Source organism: Sarcophilus harrisii, chromosome 4 (assembly GCF_902635505.1).
Source record: "Sarcophilus harrisii chromosome 4, mSarHar1.11, whole genome shotgun sequence".
Classification (NCBI taxonomy): domain Eukaryota; kingdom Metazoa; phylum Chordata; class Mammalia; order Dasyuromorphia; family Dasyuridae; genus Sarcophilus; species Sarcophilus harrisii.
The window spans coordinates 117,342,399-117,365,570 of NC_045429.1; the positions used below are offsets into that span (position 1 = coordinate 117,342,399).

At 42.4% G+C, this 23,172-nt stretch overlaps 1 long non-coding RNA gene and 4 other non-coding genes across 5 annotated transcripts; 2 read left to right on the plus strand and 3 right to left on the minus strand.

The window, feature by feature from the left end:
• Nucleotides 1-370: 370 nt before the first annotated feature.
• Nucleotides 371-453, minus strand: TRNAL-AAG. The gene has a single exon. It is a non-coding gene; the product is annotated as a tRNA-Leu (tRNA).
• A 4,561-nt stretch (nt 454-5,014) lies between these two features.
• Nucleotides 5,015-5,086, minus strand: TRNAD-GUC. The gene has a single exon. It is a non-coding gene; the product is annotated as a tRNA-Asp (tRNA).
• Nucleotides 5,087-9,280: 4,194 nt separating this feature from the next.
• On the plus strand, nt 9,281-9,352 carry TRNAE-UUC. The gene has a single exon. It is a non-coding gene; the product is annotated as a tRNA-Glu (tRNA).
• A 287-nt stretch (nt 9,353-9,639) lies between these two features.
• LOC100918556 lies at nt 9,640-14,991 on the plus strand. The gene is made up of 4 exons (XR_147947.3): nt 9,640-12,042; nt 12,915-13,040; nt 14,309-14,434; nt 14,521-14,991. It is a non-coding gene; the product is annotated as an uncharacterized LOC100918556 (long non-coding RNA).
• TRNAL-AAG lies at nt 10,453-10,535 on the minus strand. The gene has a single exon. It is a non-coding gene; the product is annotated as a tRNA-Leu (tRNA).
• Nucleotides 14,992-23,172: the final 8,181 nt, after the last annotated feature.

Here is a 23,172-nt window from a genome sequence, read left to right on the forward strand (position 1 = left end):
TTGCTTTGGGGAAGGGGTGGGAGAGATATGACCACCAATATTACTAAGTTGAGTCCTTCCACTGAAGAACCCTGGAGATTTTCTAGCATTGCACCACTCCCCAAAACACCTTTGCCGGTGGTCTGGGGGACGCCAAAAAATGACGGAAAAGCTTGCCTATCCTTAACAGAAGAAAAGGTGTGTATGGGGATGGTAGTGTGCCCCAGTACAACGTTGGGGGAACTATCCAGAAAGCACCTTGAGAGGTTAAAGGATGGAGCCCGCACTTGGCGAAAGTTCTTTTACTTTAGCTATTCTTAAGTTAAAGCCCTGTCTTTGCTAGAAGCAAACTTGTACTTGTGCTTGCTAGAAGGAAAGAGAGAGAAAAGGTTATCAGAAGTGGGATTCGAACCCACGCCTCCAGGGGAGACTGCGACCTTAACGCAGCGCCTTAGACCGCTCGGCCATCCTGACCACGTTAAGCCTCTTATCAGCCTGAAGGTCATCACGCCTACCTCAATTCAATTATTTCTTGTAACAACTTCTGGCTAGTCCCACGTAGTCCTCTTTGATCTACTTTGAAGTTGCCTCAACAGAAACCAATAATACTCCCCCGACCGACCTCTTCATCCACAGGACCTTCAGTATCTCCCGCAATCTTCGGCAGAAAATAACCAGGTGGAAATCTCCGTCCCAAAAGCTGGTCCGGCCACTTCCCACACCGATCCATCCCATTCCAGTATCAGGAGCTCTCCAAATCCCTTCAGAAACACTGTCCAACTCCACGCCAGAAGGGATGGCCGTTGGAGGTTCAATCTAATGGAAACCGAACAAATTAACGGGTGCCTGTCTTTGGCGTCATTTCTCTCCTCCGGGAGGAAGGAGGTGTCAGCACAAGCCAAGGAGAAGAGCAACTTTAGCAGTCTCTGGGGACAGGTGGCAGGTTAGACATCACCAGGGAATGCATCTGGGGCCATTAAAAGAGGGCCGTAGAGTCCCTTTGAGTAGGTCTTGAGGGAAAGACATTTTGGTCCGGGGTGCTGACTGCAAATAAAAGAAAACCTAGGTCACGTGGAGAGGTTTTGGAGTGGCAGAAGTTTTCAAAAGGTATACATACTAAATATGTATACATATATTGGATTTAACATATAATTTAACAGATTTAACATGTATTTATCATGTACCTGCCATCTAGGGGAGGGAGTAGGGGGAAGGAGGGAAAAATTTGGAACAGAAGATTTTGCAAGGGTCAGTGTTGAAAAAATTACCCATGCACATGTTTTGTAAATAAAAAGATAATTTTAAAGAGATATATATATTCTGGGCTTCAGTGACAAAGTCCCAGCCAAGGTACTGCGGTGGAAATAAGCACTATGATTTGTGGAACTGGGGAGATGGGGTCTGTCTGTCACCAAGGCCATAATTGGGGTCTCCTAGAGTGGCTGAGGTTAAATGGGCATCCAAACCTTGCCCAAGCTGCTCTGATCCCAGAAATGGAGCTGGCCGGGAGAGTGAGTTAGGACGGCCAACTGCCACTCAAGTGGCAGCATTTGTCCACTCCTGGACCTCACCACTGGGGATCTTGGGGAAACAGTCCTAGACAGCCATGCTTAAGAGGCCCAAAAATCACCCTAAGTGTTGGTCATGAAGGTTTGGGCAGAAAATCACTGCATAAAAAGGAAATGGTGGGCCTGACTCATTTATCTTCATTCAGGGATTCATTTCTGAATTGACTCAAGAGACTCAAGATTCCAGGATCTTAATGTAGTTTCCCAGACTCCTTAGGAACTTGTATTTTCCTGAAGCTGTTTAGGACCCACTTACCCCTGAAGCTCAAAAATTGAGTTCAGTTAAATCAAAACTGATCCTAGGTGAATATCATTCCTGGTTTGAATATCCTTCTCTTGGAGCTAAATAAATCTTTTGTCAGTTGATATAAGAACCAAAAGCCTCATTTCATCTGAAGCCTGGAACTTGTTTGGTGGTACCAGCCCATTCTGAGCTAGGCTATACAAATACAATATTGTCTGGTCCCTAACCCTTTCTTCACCCCAGACTTCTACCCTCAGCAGCATCTAGTGAATTATCTTCCCACTCAAATTTGTCCCCTTGCCCTTCCCTTCATGAGCATTCAATCATCTGCCTTCTCATAGGATTAACATAGATTATTCTCTAAGTATGCAGCATACTCCTCATCCTAGATTCCACACTAACAATGGGGCATTTCCAGCCCTTCCTTAGTTGGTGCTCCTACTTTCCTCTAACACTCTCTGCTGTTTGAACCTCTAGCCACCCTATTGCTTCACCACACAGAGAGATTCAAACTTAACAGGTTAACAAAAAGGGGGAGGGAATAGGAAGAATGTGTGGTCAAAAGGGAAGGCAAGTAGGAGAGAATAGTTGGGAGTAAAACAGGCTTTAAATATTTATGAAATCCTTTTTGTAAGGCAGTATAAAATGGAGAGTTGCTTTCTTTTTTTTTTTATTTAATAGCCTTTTATTTACAGGTTATATGCATGGATAACTTTACAGCGTTAACAATTGCCAAACCTCTTGTTCCAATTTTTCACCTCTTAGCCCCCCACCCCCTCCCCTAGATGGCAGGATGACCAGTAGATGTTAAATACATTAAAATATAAATTAGATACACAATAAGTATACATGACCAAAACATTATTTTGCTGTATAAAAAGAATCAGACTCTGAAATATTGTGCAATTAGCTTGTGAAGGAAATCAAAAATGATGTGGGCATAAATATAGGGATTGGGAACTCAATGTAATGGTTTTTAGTTATCTCCCAAAGTTCTTTCTCTGGGCATAGTTGGTTCAGTTCATTACTGCTCCATTGGAAATGATTTGGTTGATCTCGTTGCTGAGGATGGCCAGGTCCATCAGAACCGGTCATCATATAGTATTGTTGTTGAAGTATATAATGATCTCTTGGTCCTGCTCATTTCACTCAGCATCAGTTCGTGTAAGTCTCTCCAGGCCTTTCTGAAATCATCCTGTTGGTCATTTCTTACAGACCAGTAATATTCCATAATATTCATATACCACAATTTATTCAGCCATTCTCCAACTGATGGGCATCCATTCAGTTTCCAGTTTCTAGCCACTACAAAAAGGGCTGCCACAAACATTTGTGCACATATAGGTCCCTTTCCCTTCTTTATAATCTCTTTGGGATATAAGCCCAGTATTAACACTGCTGGATCAAAGGGTATGCACAGTTTGATAACTTTTTGAGCATAGTTCCAAACTACGGAGAGTTGCTTTCAAATATAATCCTATCTTTGAATGTTGCAATGGGAAGTGGATACTATTTTGTTTACATTCAGAATTTTAAAAGAATGATCTTTTCTTCCTTTTGAGAAAAATATTTAAATTGAAAAGATAGCAAAAAAAAAAATTTTTTTTTAAACAAAGCCCCACTTCCAAGTTGTGAAGGCTATTTTTGTTCGCTCTTTGGAAAGACCAAGTCTGAGATCTCAGTCATAAGATTCATGGAGTGAGTGATGCCCAATGCAATTCACAATGGGTCTTCTAATGTGAGATAATTGACCTTGAAGGGTATTAGCACCAAGAATATCACCCTTACAGAAGACTTAACTCCTGTCAGTTCTATATATTTAACCAGAGTCATCTGTAATAAGGTAGTTAAGAGGTCATTGGTCTCTAGCTTGCAAACTGTCCTATTGCCAGTAAGATCACTGATAGTGATCCTCTAGAATGACATCCTCAGGTTTCCCAGGGACCACAGCATTCTCCTCCCTGGACATTCATTTAGAAGAAGAATGTGTATCTATCTTAGAGATCTTTTTAAAATGGTATACCCTTTCACTTAGCTTGTATGTACACTCCCTCATCTTTGCTGAGGAACTCCACACTACCATGAAATCATTGAGGGGTACCCTTTCCTCCAAGATGTTAAACATTCTGCATAGATATGTAGTGACAACTTAATGAACTTTCCTATATAGAAAAGGGAATGAGCATGTATTAAGTGCTTATTTGCCAGCCATTGTGATAAGTACTTTACAAATATTGTCTGTCTTGTGCACAACTCCTCTTGGAAGTTATTTTTTAAGGAAACTGAGGCTGTGACTTAACACAGAGTTGCACAGCTAGTGAATAAGACTGGGTTTGAATGATCTGCTAGATTCTAGGTCCGGTGCTAGAATCCTTTTGCACCCTAGATAAAAGAAAAACACAAAGAGAAATGCTTTGATGAAGAAAGAAAATGCACCAATGAAAAAAGGAGTGGCAACTTGTCATGGAGTTAGAATGTGGAAGAAGAGTACAGGAACATGGAGGAATGATGGGGGAAAGGAGTCTGTATTAAATAAACGTTATTCCCATCTGAAAGAGGCAAGCATGTAAACCCAAAAGGGAAGCAGAAGAGGATAGCCTGAGGCTGAGGAAGATTAAGCTATGGGAAGAACAGCAAAAGCAATAAAAATCTCTTTTCCCTGAGAACAGATATTAAGGTGAGAAGTGGGAGGAGGAGTGGATTCAAAGGTAAAGCCTTAGATTACACTCGATCTCAGCTTCTCCAATGCTCATACACAAGTCCTGGACATCACTCTCCCTTGTCCACCCTCAATTTCTACACAAAATCCATCACCAGTCTCGCTCCTAGGCTCGGGAAGAGGCACTGGCGCTGTCAGCCTTTCCGAAAAAACAAAAAACAAAAAAACAACTTATTATCGCCTGGAGAAAAGTCTAAAGAGGAACAAGGGCAGAGGTTGGAAGGTCAAGCCGATGCCCTTGCTGCCTTGACTACCCCAGAATAGAGGTCCGGACTCCCAAATGGCCAAAGACTCACACAATCACTTGGAGTTATCTTGTCTTTTGCCCTCGGTGCCATTTGGATGGCCCTACAGCTTCTCTTTCCTATGGCCCCCGGACTGTTTGCAGGCAGAGGCAAGCATCCACCGAGCCTGTATGCTGGGGTGCAGATGAAGGAATTTTGTCTAGTTATCAACTGTAAACTAAGACAAGAAAGTAAAAGGGGATGAAAAACATTCTCAACTCTCCTCGTCGGGGAATCGAACCCCGGTCTTCCGCGTGACAGGCGGAGATACTCACCACTATACTAACGAGGACTCGCTGAAAAGCTCCCTTTACGTGCTGGACAATATTGATAAAGACCATCTATTTTAGGAAGAGAAATTTTCCCTGGAAATCACACCCAATTTTTGCAGGCACTGTCGCCTCCGTCCTTTTGGACCCTCTTCCTCCCTTCTCTGCTGACACATCCGGAAAGACAAATGCAACTCCACGAGAACTCCCACCACACCCAGACCTTCCACCACCACCTCCTTCACACTTATCTCTCACAGTCGCCACCACCAAGGATAGGCTCCAGTCTTCTGCCAAGATTCATTTCTGCGCTCCGGAAACCCTCCACCCTCACACCCCTGCGCCCATCTGCAACTAAAATTCCCATTTTCTACCCTTACTTACATCGCTCCCCTCCTCCCATCCTGGCAGGATTACTTGCGGGACTTTATTCAGCACATTGCAACTCACCTGCCTGAAATTCCCTCACCTGTCAAATAAGGGACTTACATTAAAGCTTGTTTCTTTACCAAAGCCCGCTCCAATTCCCAAAGTAATTCGGCTTCCTAGCGCTGTCTGACCGTAGGTACGTCACTTACGTTGTCCCTTCTCTCCGGTATCAGGTAGGGCGACAGTTGTCAATCGATCTTAGTAGAAGGAACTTCTCCCGCGGTTCATCAAAGGTTCTTGAGTCTAGCGTGACAACATAGACCGAGATTTGGAAGTCTGCATCTCCAGAACAGAAGCTTTTCTCCAGCAGCTCTTACTGTGCCGGCGCGCTGAGCTACATATGGAGAACGCCAAGACATAAATCCAAACGCAGTTCTTCCCTCAAGGAGTTTCCAATGGGAGCGAGGATGATGGTGAAGGTGGGGAGAGATTCCTGCTGCAAACAGATCCAAAGTTATGGGAATATTTGACGAACAGCAGTAACTAGGATAGATGTCGTTAAACGGTCGCCATAGGAGGTGACACATGCGTTCAGCCTTGAGGGAATCTGGGAATTCCAGGAAGGTTAAGAAAAACGATTTCCCTGTTTAATCCACCAGTATCGGCTCTGAGGTGACTAACACTGTGATCAGTTTAGAGCAGGTTATATTTAGCCTTCTTGTTACTATCCTTGGATCACCTATCTCTTAAGAATATGGTTCCTAAAATTCTAGACTTTGTCCATACCCGACACATGTTGGAAAGCACACTGGGAGGGTGGGGAAGGGAATGATAAGGGACGCTAATATTTGTCCCAATCTGCAGTTTCCCTCCTTATTTGATCCCTCTTGACTTGTTTCATTCTCAAGGTGACAAATGTGAAGCAATCATTTCTATCTCTGGGCTTCTACATATGATGTCCTCTCTCTCCCTTATTTGGATAAGAAGTCTTCATCTAACTACAATTCTGAAAAGCACCTGATTCCTTTTCCAGACTTTTCTTTTTTCCAAATAATGTTTTCTTCTGAAATGTTGGCTTTCAGTTTGAGATAGTGGCATTATAAGCTGCAAGATATTGGTCCTTGAGGTCCTCGAGTAAGAGAGGGACATGGGCACACTGGTGCTCTTGGAAGAAAAATTTGGCAAGTTGTGCTAGGAATTGATTGGAGAGGAGGAGAAGAGAAGGCTAGAGATCAATTGAGAAGCTGTTCCTTCAAGAGAGTGATGATACCCAAAGGAGGTCTGTGATCCTTGGAAGTGAGAGGGGGAGAATATGAATTCAAAGGAAGATGTGAAGTTTAAGAAGCTAAGATTTGGAAATTCAGTGGATGTGGTTTAAGAGAAATAGAGGAGAATGGAGTATGAATTATATGATGAAGGGTAGAAAGCAAGGTCCGGAGAAGATGGCCCTGTCCTTCCTAGAATTACAAAATTTCCTCTCCCCTCACCAATCTCTATACTCAGTGGGAAAGTGGCAGGGCTTAAGAGATGGGAGATAAGCTCCATTTTGTACGTGATGAATTTGAAATAGAGTGGAGATGTGTCTTAGGACCTCGTGTAATAGTGGTCTCCATATACACATCTCAGTAATTTGCCAAGAGTAATTGAAACAAGGGAAGAACTAAAGAAGTCTGAGAGAGAATGGAATATGAACGTCTGCAGAACTGGAGTACAAAAAGTTCCTGGAATGGATATCCTGAAGGACACCCCATAGTGAACAGATCTGGATCATAGGGATTCCTGAGGCAAAAGAGAGAAAGAAAAAGCCATAGAGAAAGGAGAAGGAAAGAGAGACAGGTTAGGGAAGATGAGAGTATTCAAGAGGAGGGATTGCATTGTACAAATCTCAAGAGAGGTTCAGAAGGATGGTAAGATTCATTTCTGCCAAGATCTTCATTACCTTAGGTGAAAGCACTTTCAGTTGAGGAATTAGATGAGAAGCCACTTTAGAAAGGGTTGGGGGTGAGTGGAAGGAAAGTTGTGTTTAGTTGCTTGAAGGGCCTTTCTAGGAGATTCTCCGTAGAAGTGAGGAATGAGGGAGGATAACAGAGAATGGATAATTTCCATTGTCAATTCTTGCCACTTACAAGGTTCTTGTTAGTCTTTCCCTGCTGAGCTTTTGTCTATAAGAGACAAAGCAGAAAAGTCAGACACCTACTTATGCCTATCCCCTTACTACCACCAAGCAGGCTCTTGAAAGTCTTTGTCAGTACCCCATACATACTGGGTATCATACTGTGAGAATGGCGAGGGGGTACAAGGAGATGCTAATATCTCTCCCAATCTGCAGGGTTTTTTTTATTATTCTATCCACCTTGATTTGTTTCATAACAAAAATTACAGGCTATTTTGTAGGAGACAATAAAGGACTGGGCTTTAGCTCCTGGTTGCATTTGAGGTGATTATTACTCTGAACTGAAACTAAGGCTGCCCCCAGAAGCTCCCCAAGAAATCTGCTCCTAGAGAACATCATATTTTAGAAAAGAACAACACTACAGGACATGGCCAAAGATCATTCATGAATACCTTCTGTTCCTCTCCATTAAGAATTTTGTCATCATTTGTGTGGGGGAAGACCAACATCAAAAAGAAAGAGCCCTTTTTCTCTTTCTTCCCTCTCAAGGACAGACAGACCAGATTCTTCAGGGACCTCTAGAAGGGAGCAACTGGAAGAAATCTCTAGGGATGACCCAATGCCTTAAAGGTGACCCTTCTGGCTTTCCCTGCTCCAGGTTCCCTGCCCATCCTGATATTTAGGTGGAGTCAGCAGAAAAGTACTCTCTACTAGGTGAAGGGCTGAAACCCAACTCTCTATATCATGCATGGGCCATCAGAGGAGGACAAGATTAATTTGATCAGATCGTTGGGTTCCTGGTTGCTGGTTTGTAGAGCTGGGGAGAGCTCAGGGAGATGTCATCAGAACGGTATTTATATGTCCCAGGCATGGCCGAAGTGAGAGTGTCCAGATCTCAAGGGTCAGGCTCCAGAAATCTGAAGCAGAAATGGAACTGGAAAGAATAAGAAAAGCAATTTACATTAGCTGTCAACTTCAAGCAAATTTGCCATCCCCCACTCTTCATTCCCTTCCTAGGACCCAGACCTTTGCTGGTCCTGAGTCCGAAAGATTTAAGATTAGTGGTCAAAAGCACATTTCTCAAAATAGGGATGACAAATTTTATTAACAACCAAATACAAGTATGCTCTATCGAGTTATCAGGACAATGAAAAGGTAACCAGATAAGAGGTTTCACTTCACATCCAACCATCTAGCAAAGAAAAACGGGTAACAATCTAAGGTCATAGTTATCTGGTCCTGGATTACACTGTTGGTGCTCGATCCAACTGTTCTGAAAAGGGATTTGGAATTATTTTTTAAAATTTTCTAAAATGCCCATTTTCTTTGATTTGCAGTATTCCATTGCCAATCAAACTCATTGAGATTATTGGTAAAAGGGGAGGCGAGACATATAAAGCAAAATACTCACAGCTGCAAGCTTTGCAGCTCGTCAGGCGGAGGCTGAAAGTACAGGTGACTTTCACAGCCTAGATGCCAGGAGAAGGGTGTGGAGGAAGGTACGTGAGAGTTGAGAGTGCCCGTGGCACAACACTTGTGGGCAGGACAGGAGACGCGGAGCTAGGGGGCGAGGTGAATGCGTGACTTGTCCTGGAAAATCAGGATTGCAGATGGGACTGAGCTAGGGAGATAAGTGTGTATGAGGTGTAAAATTTAAGGACTAGAGAAGCAAAAGAGCGGCTTGAGACTTTTCAAATAAACTAGATGATCATAGTAATGACTGCTCCTTATGCAGTCCCTGGTGGTCTAGTGGCTAGGATTCGGCGCTTTCACCGCCGCGGCCCGGGTTCGATTCCCGGTCAGGGAAAATACTTTTTGCTTTAGTGTCTTAATCGGGCCATCTTCACACATGACAACCGCCTTACCGAACAATGATTAATACATATAACTTCATCAACCTACAAGCTTCAGGATAACATGACATGAAAACGAAGGCTGTGCTGGTTTCGCGTCTTAATCTGGCCATCCCCACAAATGACATTTTTCCACCTTACCGAACAATTGATAATACATACAACCTCACCGACCTACAAGCTGCAGGGTAACATGACGTGAAAACAAAGGCGGGGCTCCCTGTGACCATTTATTGGGCAGGCGAGTCACGGAACTGTTAGACAGTGCTCTAAGAAAGGATGTCTAATGGCCCTAGACTCAAACGGCCAGTAGGAGGAATCTAGAGAAGGAAGAGTTGTATGTACCAGATTCACGGTCAATTCAGCAGAACCGGAAGTAAGAAATAACTAAATTAGGAGAATGTCCACAATAAAAAACAGAAAAAGAAGACAAAGACTCTGTCATTCGTTCTAAAGACAAATCTTGGCTCCAAGAAACGAGCAGGAGGACATAACCAAAAACGGACCTGCCTCCAGCCCAGCTCTCGTTGACGCAAAACCAAAAAGTCAAAAGATTTTTTAAAAAAAGGTCTTTGTAATGTAGAGGAGTACAAAGAAAATAAAAGGGAAAAGTATGACAGCGGGACACCAGCACCAATGATTTGATCTAAAATCTCCCCTGGAATACCCTGAGGAATTGAGAGAGAGATATCTGTTTGCGAAGTCAGGACTGAACTTGGGAGTCTGGGAATAAGGGACCAAAAAACGATGATTGCTGGCCGTACCAGATTTAATAGACCTGAAAGGCTTTGAGCTGGGATTAGAAAAAGAAAAGAAGCCTACGTAGATCGGAAGAAATAGATCGGAAGAAATCGAGAGTTAACCTGGAGACACCAGCCGGGAGAGATAGAGGCCTGGGATCTGAGAAGGGGATGGGAGGATGCCTGATTGGTCACCCTAGAGACATCTAAGGGTTATCGTACTTGGGGTATTCTCCTATTTCGTATTGATATTCTGAGTCTTCTGGAAAGCGTACCCTACGGTGGTTAACTGGATGAAGGAGGAAAACTAGATCTGTCAGAAGTGGGATTCGAACCCACGCCTCCAGGGGAGACTGCGACCTTAACGCAGCGCCTTAGACCGCTCGGCCATCCTGACCACGTAAACATACTACCAGCTTGACCTTCATCACTCTCACCTCAAACCAACTATTCCTTTAATCTTTTAAAAGACCGTAACAGCAGCTGCTTGCTGAGTCTACATAACCCTCCTTGGTCTCCTACCTTCCAGTTGCCTCGCTAGAAGCCGACGTTCCCCCCATCGACTTCTTCACCAAGACCTTTCCCTTCGGTACACTCTCACAACCTCCACGTGAAAGCAACCGAGCGGGAACCCAAATCTCCAAAGCTTTCACACACCCCTCCTACCAACAGCGTCTGTCTGTCTGTGGGTCTGTCAGTCCAATTGGACTTGTGGGTGCCGGTTTCCATACTCGGCCTCCAAGTCTCTGAATAGCAGGCATTGTCTGAGGACTGGCCAGAGTAGATCTTTCATTACGAAACCATCCCATTCCAATATCAGAAGCTCTCCAAATCAGTTCAGAAACATCATGTCCTGCTCCAAGCGAGAAGAGCTGGCAACTATAGGCTCAACTTTGGAGAACCCGACTAAATTACCCCGTGGTCTGCCTTCGGAGCCATTAGGTTCTCCTCTGAGAGAAAGTGGGAATCGCCTCAAGCCATGGAGAAGAACAAACCCATCAGAGTCTCTGGGGACAGGCACCAGACTGGAACCCCCCATTTGGCACCAGGGAATGCCTTTGGGGCCATTAGAAAAAGGCAATAGAGTCAGTTTGAACAAACGTAGTGAGGAAGACTTTCTAGTCCAGGGTGACGACTGTAATAAAGGAGACCTAGGCCATGTGGGGGAGGTTTGGAAGTAGCAGATTTGCAGAAGGGATTCTTTGGGCACAGTGGCAAAGTTCCAACCAAGATACCGAGACTGTAATGAGCACTGTGATTCGTGAAGATGATGAGGCCGGGTCTGTCACCAGGCTGGCTAAAGTGAAGAGAATCAAATGGGTATACGGACCTTGGGGGAGTTGCTCTGTTCCCAGAAATGCAGGCTAACCAGGAGGAAGGGCAGCACACCAGCAGCCCTCTCTGTGGACTAGGATTTATTTGTCCAGCTGGCTTTTGAGAAAACAGTCTTAGGCAGCCATTATCTTTCTCCAAGTCCCAAAAGCTGCCAACACCTTAGTTTTGGTCACTGAAGTCTAGGAGAGGGCTCTCTGGACAAAAAGAAATGAAGGACTGAATTTATTTTGATTCATGCATGCATTCCCTTTTAAATTAGCTTAGGAGTCTCAAGGCTAGATCTAGGTCCCTGGTGTAACTTCCCAGTTTCCTGAGAAGCAAAATGGATCGAGAAGGTCTGTGGCCCTGAAGTTGAAAAGCTTCGCTCCTCTGGATCAAGACTGACTCTGAGTATCATCTCTTGGCTAGAGTTGAATAAACCACCCTTTTGCTTACCGCCTGGCCACAATCAGGTGGAATGGAGAAAGAAGGTCCAAAGGGACAGACACACAAACTTTGGAAAGGCAAGCCAGAACTTGGAAAGGGTGTTTTTCTGTTTAGACTATGTGCCTTCAAGAATGGTGCAACAGGTAAGGGATAAGTGAGTCTGGGATCTTTTTTAGTGTAGTGATACCATACTTAGTCACAGAGATCATCAGGTTCAGACTCCCCGGTGTGCAGGGTAGCTTCCATCTCCTTTTTAACTTTACTTGCTATTTTTCTTTTTGCTTAGCACCTAGTGAACAATGCAGAGCTCCTTCAATCCAGCTGATCCTGAGGAACAGGCCAAAACATCACTGGAAGGGAAGGCTGCCCTGAGGTTGCTTGGCTACAGCTTATGGTGTCTTCCCAATCACAGAACCAATTAGCAGAGCCTTTTAGGACATCCAAAGGGAGCAGGCCAGGGAGGAAACCACACTAGGCTATGGGGAAGGCAAGTCTCTGTGTGGCTGGTCACTGTTGGCATTTTGACCTAGAGTTCTGTCATCTGGGCACATTGGAACTCCAGTGGCCCAACCATCAGGAAAACCAGCTGATCTCTTGGGTTTCTATTTGCAGCCTTGAAGGCTTTGTTCTCGATAGGACAAGGCTCCCGGAAGCAGGCCAGAAATCTCAAGGATCTTCCCAAGCCTAGGGAGAAGAAGAGCATATATATGGGAGTTGAGAGCAGGTGGGCAAGGGTGGTGGCAGGGGAACAATATTGGAGAAAAGAGGTACCATTGAGCTAAGGAGAAACAAGTAGATGACAGGACTTGGGGTGATGTGGGTTGGACTGACTTGAAAAAAAGGAAGGCAATTACAGGATTGAAACATGATGGATTATTTTCTCTGACTCCTGGATTCTACTGTTTTATCATCTCACTGGTGGTCTAGTGGCTAAGATTCAGCTCCTGGGTTCGATTCCTCATGTGGTAATATCTTTTTGTCTATTCATTTATACTAAAAATGGTCATTCTTTCAGGTAGTCATTTTCCAACTCCTCCACTCCAACATACAAGACAATACAGTCATCTTTACAAACCAGGACCAAGACTGCCCCAAATCGGCTCTCAAGAGATAATCACACTGAAACAATTTCACTCTTCAGGTGAGTCAGCCTCCAAGACCTGTGGTCAATAGAGGGGACTGGTTCTATTTTGACTTGTACACACACAAGTATGTACACACACACATATGTGCATGTATATAGGTGTATTCATTTGGGGAGGGGAACTACTTCCTGGTGTCTCCAAATAGATGTCTCCAATAGACTTTCCAAATAGATGTCTCCATTTCTCAAAGCAAAAACTCAAGAACATTCCCGACTAGTGACTAAATCCATGACTGTTGCCTTTCCTTTTTTTTATGGTTTCTTTCTCCTATTCCCAAATTCAACCCAGAACTTTTTCTTATTATTTTTTGTCTGTTTGGCAGAAGTGGGAGTTAATGAAGATGAGCTTTTATATTTTGTTTCTGTATTCAGAGTCTCTTGCCTTGCCTTGTCAAGATTTGTACTACATTGACTGATGCAGTTTTTGTTTTTGTTTTTGTGTGTGTTCTTTTCATTGTCATTCTCATAGTCCTGGAATCTCTTGCTTTTTTTGCTTCTGTCAAACTCCCAGTTACTCTGATTCTCCTTCCCTTGTTTCTCTTAATTCCTTCTATCATAGATGGAATGCCCACCATCCTGGACCATTCGCAAGCCCAATCTACAGTTGAAAGATACTTCCTTTGTTTCCTCATCTTTGCTTCTCAGAGTGTTTCCATCACTCTGCCTCAGTAGATATTTGGAACATTTTGGTTCCAAGTTCATAAGGAATCTTCTTTCTGCTTTCGATTTGGAGAGAGAACGTGAGATCGAGAGGACGAGAGAAAAAAGGGGAGAGAGGGGGGAGGGAGAGAAAGGGAGAGGGAGGAAGAAAGAGAGGGAGAAGGAGGAAGGGGAAAGAAAAAGGGAAGAGAGGGGGAAAAAAGGTGGGGGGGAGGAAGAGAGAGAGTGTGCATGTTTCTGAGTATCACATGAGAAACAGAGATAGAACTACTTGGAAAGGCAAATCCAAACCAGGAAGCAGTCTTTTTTCCTCAGGTTTTGTCCCCACTCCTCAAAAGGCCTCCTCTTGTCTCTGTGCCTGCACTTATGTGGAGAAGAATCAATCTCAGAAGCGGGATTCGAAGTCACTATTTCAGAGGCAACTACTGCCTTTATTCAGCACCCCAAACAGCTCACCCTATTTGACTTCTTAACCTACTCCACTCTTTCCCGACTCACTGGGACTCAAACCACCGCCCTCCGCTTTTCCCCTCCCTCCATCCCCGACATTGGAGGTCTGTACCAGCTTCTTCCCATCATTCTGTTACTTCTCCTTTTGTCTCTAGGCTTCGAGTAACCTCCCCAAAGGCTGAGTCGTGGAGATCGACCTTGTCCTCTATAAAGCCAATCCCTTTCTTCCAGCACCGCAGCTTCTAGGCCGAAGCAGGTTGGCGGGAACTCTTGACCAGCAGGTATTCAATCCCCTTCCACATTCTCTCCTGCCAATAGATTCTGTCTGCCTTTCGATATAACAAGAAATATTTATTTCCATGCACAGTCTTGGGGTCTCTGAGGAGCAGACGCTACCCTAAGGCTGACCAGAGCAAAACATCCTGACCATTCCAAAGGACGACGCTAGGAGTGCCCGCAGCCAACCCTGCAGCTCTCGGCACAGCGTCCAACTAGAGGGGATGGAGATTAGAACCTGAGCAATCCTGAACAAACTGTTCGGCGGCTTTCGGAACCATCTGGTTCTCTTCGGGGAGAAAAGAGCAAGACACAAGCTAAAGAGAGGAGCAAACCCAGAAAAGCCTCTGAGAACTCCAGTCTGGACACATCCATTTGGACAGCTCCCGACCAATACTCCGGCTGCTCCCTCAACTGCCCACACCTGACCCTCCGCGTGGGTCTGGGAAAGTCAGTTCCAGGGAGCCTTGGAGGTCCAAGGCACCACCAGTGTAGTGCGCCGCTATATCTAAGCAGAGGCGGGGAGAAGGGGTCATATTGGACAAAAGGAGCAACTTGTCTATCTCGCTTCATTTAGTCTTCATTTGTATACGCGTGTGTATGGGCAGTTAGGTGGTACAGTGACACAGTGGATAGAGTGCCGGGGCTCCCACTAGCTGTGTGACCCTGGACCAGTACATTCCTATTTGCCTCAGTTTCTTCTTCTGTCAAATTGGCTGGAAAAGAAAATGGCAAAGCACTTGGATATCTTTGACAAGAAAACTTCTAAAGGGGCTACAAAGACACTGGAACAACCGAACAACAAATTTGCATTTTGTTTTCAAAGCTGTTTGTTTCCCGAGATAATCCACCACATAACCCTGTCTTCCTCCCATCACTCACTAATCATTAAGGGGCCACTCTGTCGAAGAACCACCCTTTATTTTTAAAAAAAAAGGGGGGGAGGGGAGGAAAGGACGAGTAGTTAACTCGGAATCAGACTGATGTTGTTTCTAGCTTCATATAGCTTATATTTTTCAGCTCAAAATTCCCCACGGATGTAAAATGAGGGGAAGGAGGGAGTAGAAAGGGAGAGAAGGCTCCAGTAGAAGGTAACTTCTCATTTGTCGTCTCTTGGGCCAAAACTCAAACACAATCTCACTACATTCAGTTATCATTGTTTTTGTGGGAATCAATTCTTTTGGCTTTCTACAAACCATCTTGAGTGGCATTTTCCTGTGTTTATTTTACTTTATTTTTCCATCCTGACCAGTATTACTGAATTTACTTTTCCTTTGTTTGGGGCTTTCAAGTTTCCAAATTACATTTTATTGCTGTTTTCAAATCACATTTCCCAGTATATTTCTCTTTTATGTCCTCTCAGCCATCCCAAGAAGGAGAGAGAAACAAAGTTCAACACTCACCAACCTATAGAAAAGTCTTAAGGTTACTTGCCATCACCACCCTTTCAACAAGACTGAAAAAGGAGGAGGGACATAGTGAGCTATAGAAGTAATTTTTTACCCACTGACTAATAATTTTACCCCACTCTGCTTTCTTTATTTTGCCCACTTAGTGTATTCAGTCAAGTGGTCATTATGTATATTTTCTTGGGGCTGTTCCCCCCTCCTTTCCATTAGTTCACACAAATTTTTCCCATGCCTTTCCTCACTCACCATTTCTTTGGGTATAGTTACTATGCCTTACGATTACCACATCTGGTTTAGGGTTTCCCCATTTGGTGGGCATCAACTTTGCTTCCAATTCTTTGCTAGTCAGTAAAAAAAAAAAAAAAAAGCTTTATTTTTATAATAACTTTTTATTTTTCAATATATATGCAAAGTTTCCAACATTGACCATTGCAAAACCTTGTGTTCCATAGTTTTCTTCCCCCTTTCCCTAAATAGCAAGTAATCCAATATAAGTTGAACATGTACAATTTTTCCTAAACACATTTCCATATTTATCATGTTGCACAAGAAAAATCAGATCAGAAAGGGGGAAAAGGGGGGAAAAGAAGATGAAAATACTTATTGTGATCCATAATTCAGTCCCCAGAGTGGTCCTTTCTGGATACAGATGGTTTTCTTTATCACAAGTTATTGGAATGGTACTGAATCATCACCTCACTGTTGAAAAGAGTCATGTCTTCACAGTTGATCATCACATAACCTTGTTGTTGCTGTGTACAATGTTCTTTTGGTTCTACTCACTTCACAGCATCAGTTAAAGTAAGTCTAGTTTCTCCCAAGCCTTTTTGAAGTCATCTTCTGATTGTTTTTTTTTTTTTAATTAAAGTTCTTTATTTTCAAAACATATGTAAAGATTTCAACATTCATCTTTGCAAAACCTTGTGTTCCAAATTTTTCCCTCCCTTTCCCCATCCCCTTCCCTAAATGGCAATTTTATGGTAAAACATGTGCAGTTCTATACATATTTCCACTATTATCATGCTACTCAAGAAAAATCAATGGATTGTTTCTTATAAAATAATAATATTCCATCACACTCATATACCACAGTCATTCCCCTACTGATGGGCATCCACTCCTTGACACTATAAAAGGGCTGCTACATTTTTTGCACATGAGCCCCTTTTCCTTTTTTATGATCTCTCTCTGATAAAGACCCAGTAGAAGCACAGTTAGATCAAAGTGTATACACACTTTGATAGTCCTTTGGGCATAGTTTCAAACTGCTCTCCAGAACAGTTGGATCAGTTCACAACATCAGCAATGTATTTGTGTCCTAGTTGTCTTACATCCCCTCCAGTATTTATTTTTTCCTGCCATTTTAGTCAACCTGAGAGGTGTGAAGTAGTACTTCAGAACTGTCTTAATTTGCAAATGCTTTTTTATACAATTGCAGTATGTCAGTCACAGTGCTAAATGCTGGTGATACCAAGACAAAAAAATAATCCTTGTTCTCAAGATCTGACAAAATAAGTAGCTGTGAATATTTGTATTTTCCCCCTTTCCCCTTTGATCAGTACTCTCATTAAAGGGAAGGAGAAAGAGGGTCATACATAGCAACACAATATTCTTCAAAGAGTATGGATATTTTAGCAATTTTTGGATTATTCTAAATGTCTAGAGTTAGTTAAATTGTCAACAAACATAAATTTCAGGGCCATTCTTTTCATAATCCTTCCTGCTTGAATTACTATCCTCTTTCCTAATCCATTCAATAGGTTGGATATATTTATTTACTTTTGCATTACTCTGATCACTCCTTGGAGCAATGCTTGGTGTATGATTTGCCATATTTTTGAGAACTGATTTCATAAGGTTTGACCACTGCTCCTACCTTTTCATGTCGAGGTTAACAAAGCTATGAGATCTTAAGAAAGAAAAATGGGCATGGGATGAGAGTGAAGGGACTGTCTAATTGTCTCTAACTCAGGTTATATAGAAACTCTCTACCACTCCACCCAAATTCCTCAGGGTAGAAGGCCCCCCATATGGGGCAGCAACAACCAAGGAACCACCCTCTAAAGCACTGGAACATTTCTAAGGAATTCTCTTAATCTTCCCCTGCTGTAGATTTTCCCAGGTCTCTTTTCTCCCGCTGCTGGACCTCTCACAAAGGAAGACAGACCTCTGTAATGGGTGCTTGATGAGAGGGACAGTAAATATATTCCTATCTTTTAACTAAATACCCCTCCTTCCAGAAATACATACAGTGCTTTTGGACTATCTGGTTGGCTCTATCTGGTTTGGTTAAAATGACTGACTTCCCATTTTATCTCAGTCAGAAGATCCTGGCTCTTTCCAACCTAATACCTGGAGATAAGACTCTGATTCCAAATTCTATACCACCATCAGTCCTTGGAGAAAGGCTCTAGGATTGAATAGGGTGGTTCCCTGCATGAGGTCCATCATGGTGATGATAGGTGTATGGAAGCAAGTGGCCAAACTTGACTTCCCTTCCTTATCCCTCTTATGGACAGACCAGACCCCAAAAGGATGGACTAACTGGAACCTTTTTTAGCAATAAGAATTCACAATAAAAGCTATACATTCTCTGTCACCCTCTCTTATTCCTCATCTCTTCAGGGAATCTCCTGGAAAAAAAATCAGGAAACTGATCACAACTTTTCTCCTTCTCACCTCTTAACTCTTAATGTGCCTTATCTAAAGCTTAATCTGAAGCTTTCACATTGAAAAAAAGAGGAATTTCCACTTTATCATCCCTTTGGACCTATCTTTAAGTATGAATACTGGTCACCAATACCTCTTCTGAAGTCCTCTCTTAGACCTCCTTTTCCCTTACCCTAGACATTGTCTAAAAATAGCTTACTTTAGTTTATCAGACTCCATGATCCAGATCCACTCACCATAGCTGTCATCCTGGCTCCATTCTTGGATCTTTTTATCTCTACATCCACTCACCCCCATCATTTTCTTGGTCTTTTCACTTCCCCTGAATTCAATTGCTACCACTTTTTTTGGGACAATTTAATCACTAAATTTAATCACTATTAAGCCCAACAGGTTATTGATTTAAAAGGATAGTTATTTGGTCATCTATTTTAAATCAGACAATCAGATAAAGACAAACATTTAATCAAGGGTTTCTAACTATGAGACTTATGAGGGGAGATAATGTGAAAGGAAAAATGAAAAATGGATGATGTTTGACAAAAATCAAAGGGGGGCAATCCCCCCTTTGGTCTGTTCTTCTCCAACTCAGATCACTTGTAGAAACTACTACAAAATTGGTCTCAAACTTCCAATTTACTTTGACATTAAACAGGTAAGATAATAAAAACCCAAACCTTATCTTTTCAAACTTGGGATTTTTTAGAGCAGGTAATTAACAATTTCATCTATTTATATAATCACCTATATCCATCATGTATCTCTATCTACAAACAAATCAGAAGCCAATTTTCTGAGATGGATGATACCTTTTGGCAGGTCACAGAGATGTGAATGTGGAACCCAGTTTCAGTCTCGAGTTACTGTGGCACGTAACCACTTCTAAAATTCAACAAGTACAAAATGGAGCTTATCTCCCTATTCCCTTATATCTTTTCATCTTGTATGAGAATTTAATAGGAAAGAAATATGAAGGACACAGCCATCCTCTTAGCCACCATGCTTCCCATCCTCATCATACAATCTGTATTCTCCTCCTCAATCCATATATCAACTCAGTTTCCATGTCTTGTTCTGTTCACCACCATACCTTCCCTCATATTTATCTCCTGTTCTAAGGGCCACAGACCTACTTTTGGTGTTCATTCCCATTTCTCTGGATAATTGGTGCAGTTTTCAAATTGATCTCTGGGATTCCAGTCTCTCCTCTTTGGTCATAATTGTGAACAATTTTCAAATTGATCTCTGTGATTCTAGTCTCTCCTCTTTGGTCAATTCTTGACAAAACACCACCAAAATTTTCTTTCAAGAGCACAAGTGTAACCATACCTCTCTTTTACTCAAGAATCTTGTTGATGGCCAACATCTTGTACCTTATAAGACAACCATCTCACAATGAATAGCCAACATTGAAGGATGAAACATTAAAAAATGTAAATGGTTAGAAAAGAATTGGGTCCTTTTCATGGTTGTGGCTAGGCAAAGAATTCTTATTTAAACAAGGGAGAGAGGACATTACACATAGAAGCCCACAAAAGCACTGACATTGACTACATTTGTGATCTTTGGTATGAATCAAGTCAAGGAGGATGGAATAGAGACACTACCGGATAGGATTCTCTTATCTCCTTCAAACCCTGCTCCCTATTCTCTGTAAAATGAAATCATCTCTGTTGAGGTTTTCTTGGGATCTCTGGAGACAACCTTTATTTCAGTTCAGTAATCACCACACCAGTAGCCAAGTGCTAAAGTCCAAATCCTTTATTGTCTCCTTCAAAGTCTTGTCTCTTTCACTTGGGGCTCGGCTAATTTTTCTGCCCGCCTTCCTCTCTACTTGGTTCCGAGAGCTTGAGCTCCCGCCTACCTTCTCTGGCTTCTGAAACTCCGACTCCAAAGGTTTGTGCTTCAGCCTCCAGCCACTACAAAGGTGGATGATGTAAAGAATCTGTCTCAGCATTAGAAGAGCTTCTAGTGCACTTGTCCTTTTCTGGACCTGAGAGTTTCTTCCTTATATGTTCCACCCTGAGTATATATCAATCATTATATCACTAGGAAACCATTATTTGTTGTAGGATTAAATCAATGCTAAACTAGATTTAATCATTGTCTCCTCAATTCCACTTGTTTCAAGTTCTGGCCCATAACATCTCCTTGTAGGATCAGATCAATCATACTGAACCATGTTAAATTAGATAACTATTGTCTCTATCAATTCTACTGACTTAGTACCTTGTAACAATCCTTTGTTTCAAGTTCAGAGTTCTGCCCCATAACACCGCACCATAGTGTGATGTCCATTTTGAGCAGAGTATTGGCAAAGTCTAGGACTCTTGAGAGCCATATTCTAGTAGATAAGTGGTCAAAGAAGAAATAGGCCAGGTGAAAACTATTCCAAACAGATCAGGAAATGTATTAATTATATCAAAGCAGATATTAGTGGATAAGACAGGAGATCTATTATTCTCTACATTTTAGAATGCCCATGTGTGTGTCTAGTATGTGTCATTCTATGGTAACCCTTTAATGACATTTCCCCTGTTAACTGTTCTTTACTTAAATATTCTGTAGCTATTTATTCGTTTGCAGGTGGAATTGCTACCACATCCCTTAAACTGCTTGACTGGGACTGTTCTTAGATTTTTCTTTGTATTCCCAACACCTAGCACAATGTCCCTGGGCATATTAATAAAGGTAGTAGCCAGTAGCAGCAGCAGCAGCAGCAACAGTAGTAGTTATAGTAGTAGTAGTAGTAGAAATAGTGGTGGTTGTAGTAGTAGGAATAGCAGCTGCAGCAGCAGCAATAATAGTAGTAGCAGGAGTAACAAATGCTTCTTGGACCAAAGCTTTTAGGCTTCAGATCAATGTTGCTCCTGACAGAAGATCCTAGAATGTCATCCTTCTAGGGAAAAGATAAGTGGAGAAAAGTTTCTTCTAAGACCAACTAGCAATTGTTATACAACTAAGTACTCTGGAAGAGGTGTCTCAAAGAATGGAAAAGAAATGACTTGGTTATTGTCAGGCAGCCTGGGATCCTAGATATATTTAGGACTAGAACTTCAGATTAGTGAGTTCCAGTGTGCAAAGTCCCAGAGATAATTCTAGCAGGAAATGAGTTAGGAGGTTACAGAAAGTTGGTGAGAGTAAGAACGATTTTGGCTTAGGGGACAAATTCTGTTCTAGGTCTCTTCTCCCTCTATACTACTTGGTAATCCCTTCAGCTTCCATGACTTTAATTTCTATATTGATTATACTCATATCTACTTTTCCTGCCTCATTCTCTCTATTGATTACCAATTTCTCCCCATCAGCTGCTTTCTAGACATCTGGAACTGGTTTTCCTATAGTCATCTTAAACATGTTTAAGATCATGTCCAAAACAGAACTCATTTTCCCCTCTAAACTCTACCCAGATTCCTACCTTCTCTAGTACTATAGAGGGCAACAGCATTCTTTTTGTCCCTCAAGCTTGTAACCTAGGAATCATCCTGGATTAATTGCTATCTCTCCAATTTGTTGCCCAGGCTTGTTTTTACCTTTGGAGCATCTTCCAAATACCCCTTCTTCTGACACAGACACCACTCTAGTGAAGGCTTTCATTAACTTATGTCTTGATTAAAGCCTGCTGGTGGGTCAACCTGCCTCAAGTCTTCCAATCCATTCTCCATTCATCTTCTGTTAAAAGTGAGTTTTCCTAAAACACAAGTTTCATATCATCCCTTTACTCAAACAAAAAGAGCTCTGTCACTCCCCTATTCACAAAACTTCTCAAAGTACAAATGGAATTCTGTTTGAGGCTTTGAGTCCACAGTTGTTTATTCCATTTCATAACATTATTTTGTTATGCTGGTTCTGTGTATTTACACAAATTGGAATGATTGGACCGACTCAGACATCAACAATACATTCATGTGCCCATCTTTTCACAATCCTTCCACCTTGGATTATATTACCTCTTTCCTCATCCTTTCCAATTGGCTGGTTATGAGGTGACACCATAAGAGTTGCCTGCTTTTGTACAAACTAATGACTTGGTAGTCAATTCAGTTTACTATTTTTTTTTTTTTTTGAGAATATTGTTTTAAAAGAACGTGATGCCTCCCCCTAACTTTTTCAACAGCAGAAAAGCTACAGGATCCTAGAAAGTGTCTGCAGTATGGTAGGTAGACTTTGTCAGTTAATGTATGATAGAATGAAGCCTCAGAACATTCTTCAACCATAGCTGGGTGGAAACTTTCCAGACTTCACCAAAAAGCTTTTAGGGTGAAGGCTCTTTATCTGTATCATGTAGGGTGAGTCAGGAGAGCTAAAGGTATTGGGAAGCCTCTATAGGGGAAGAATTCCCCTAGTATCTTCCCACTGGAGATCCTTAGTCTTCTTTCCTTCTTTTTTGCCTCTCCAAGAATAGACAGTGCCAAGGGCAACTTAAATATCATACCGCTGCCATAAGCCCTTAAACCCTCCTTAGCAGGGCTTCTGCTTGCAAGCATTTCCTTCACTTGGAAATTAAATTTCTGTTTGATTCCTGACACTCCCAGCTCTAGCCTTCTTTGTTCAGTTCCAGCCACTCACAGGTTAGAGACCAGTTCTGGTTCAGTTTACAGAATGGACTTTTTGTCACCAGTCAACCTCTCCTTGCTGTTGTGGATTACCTCATCACTGTTGTT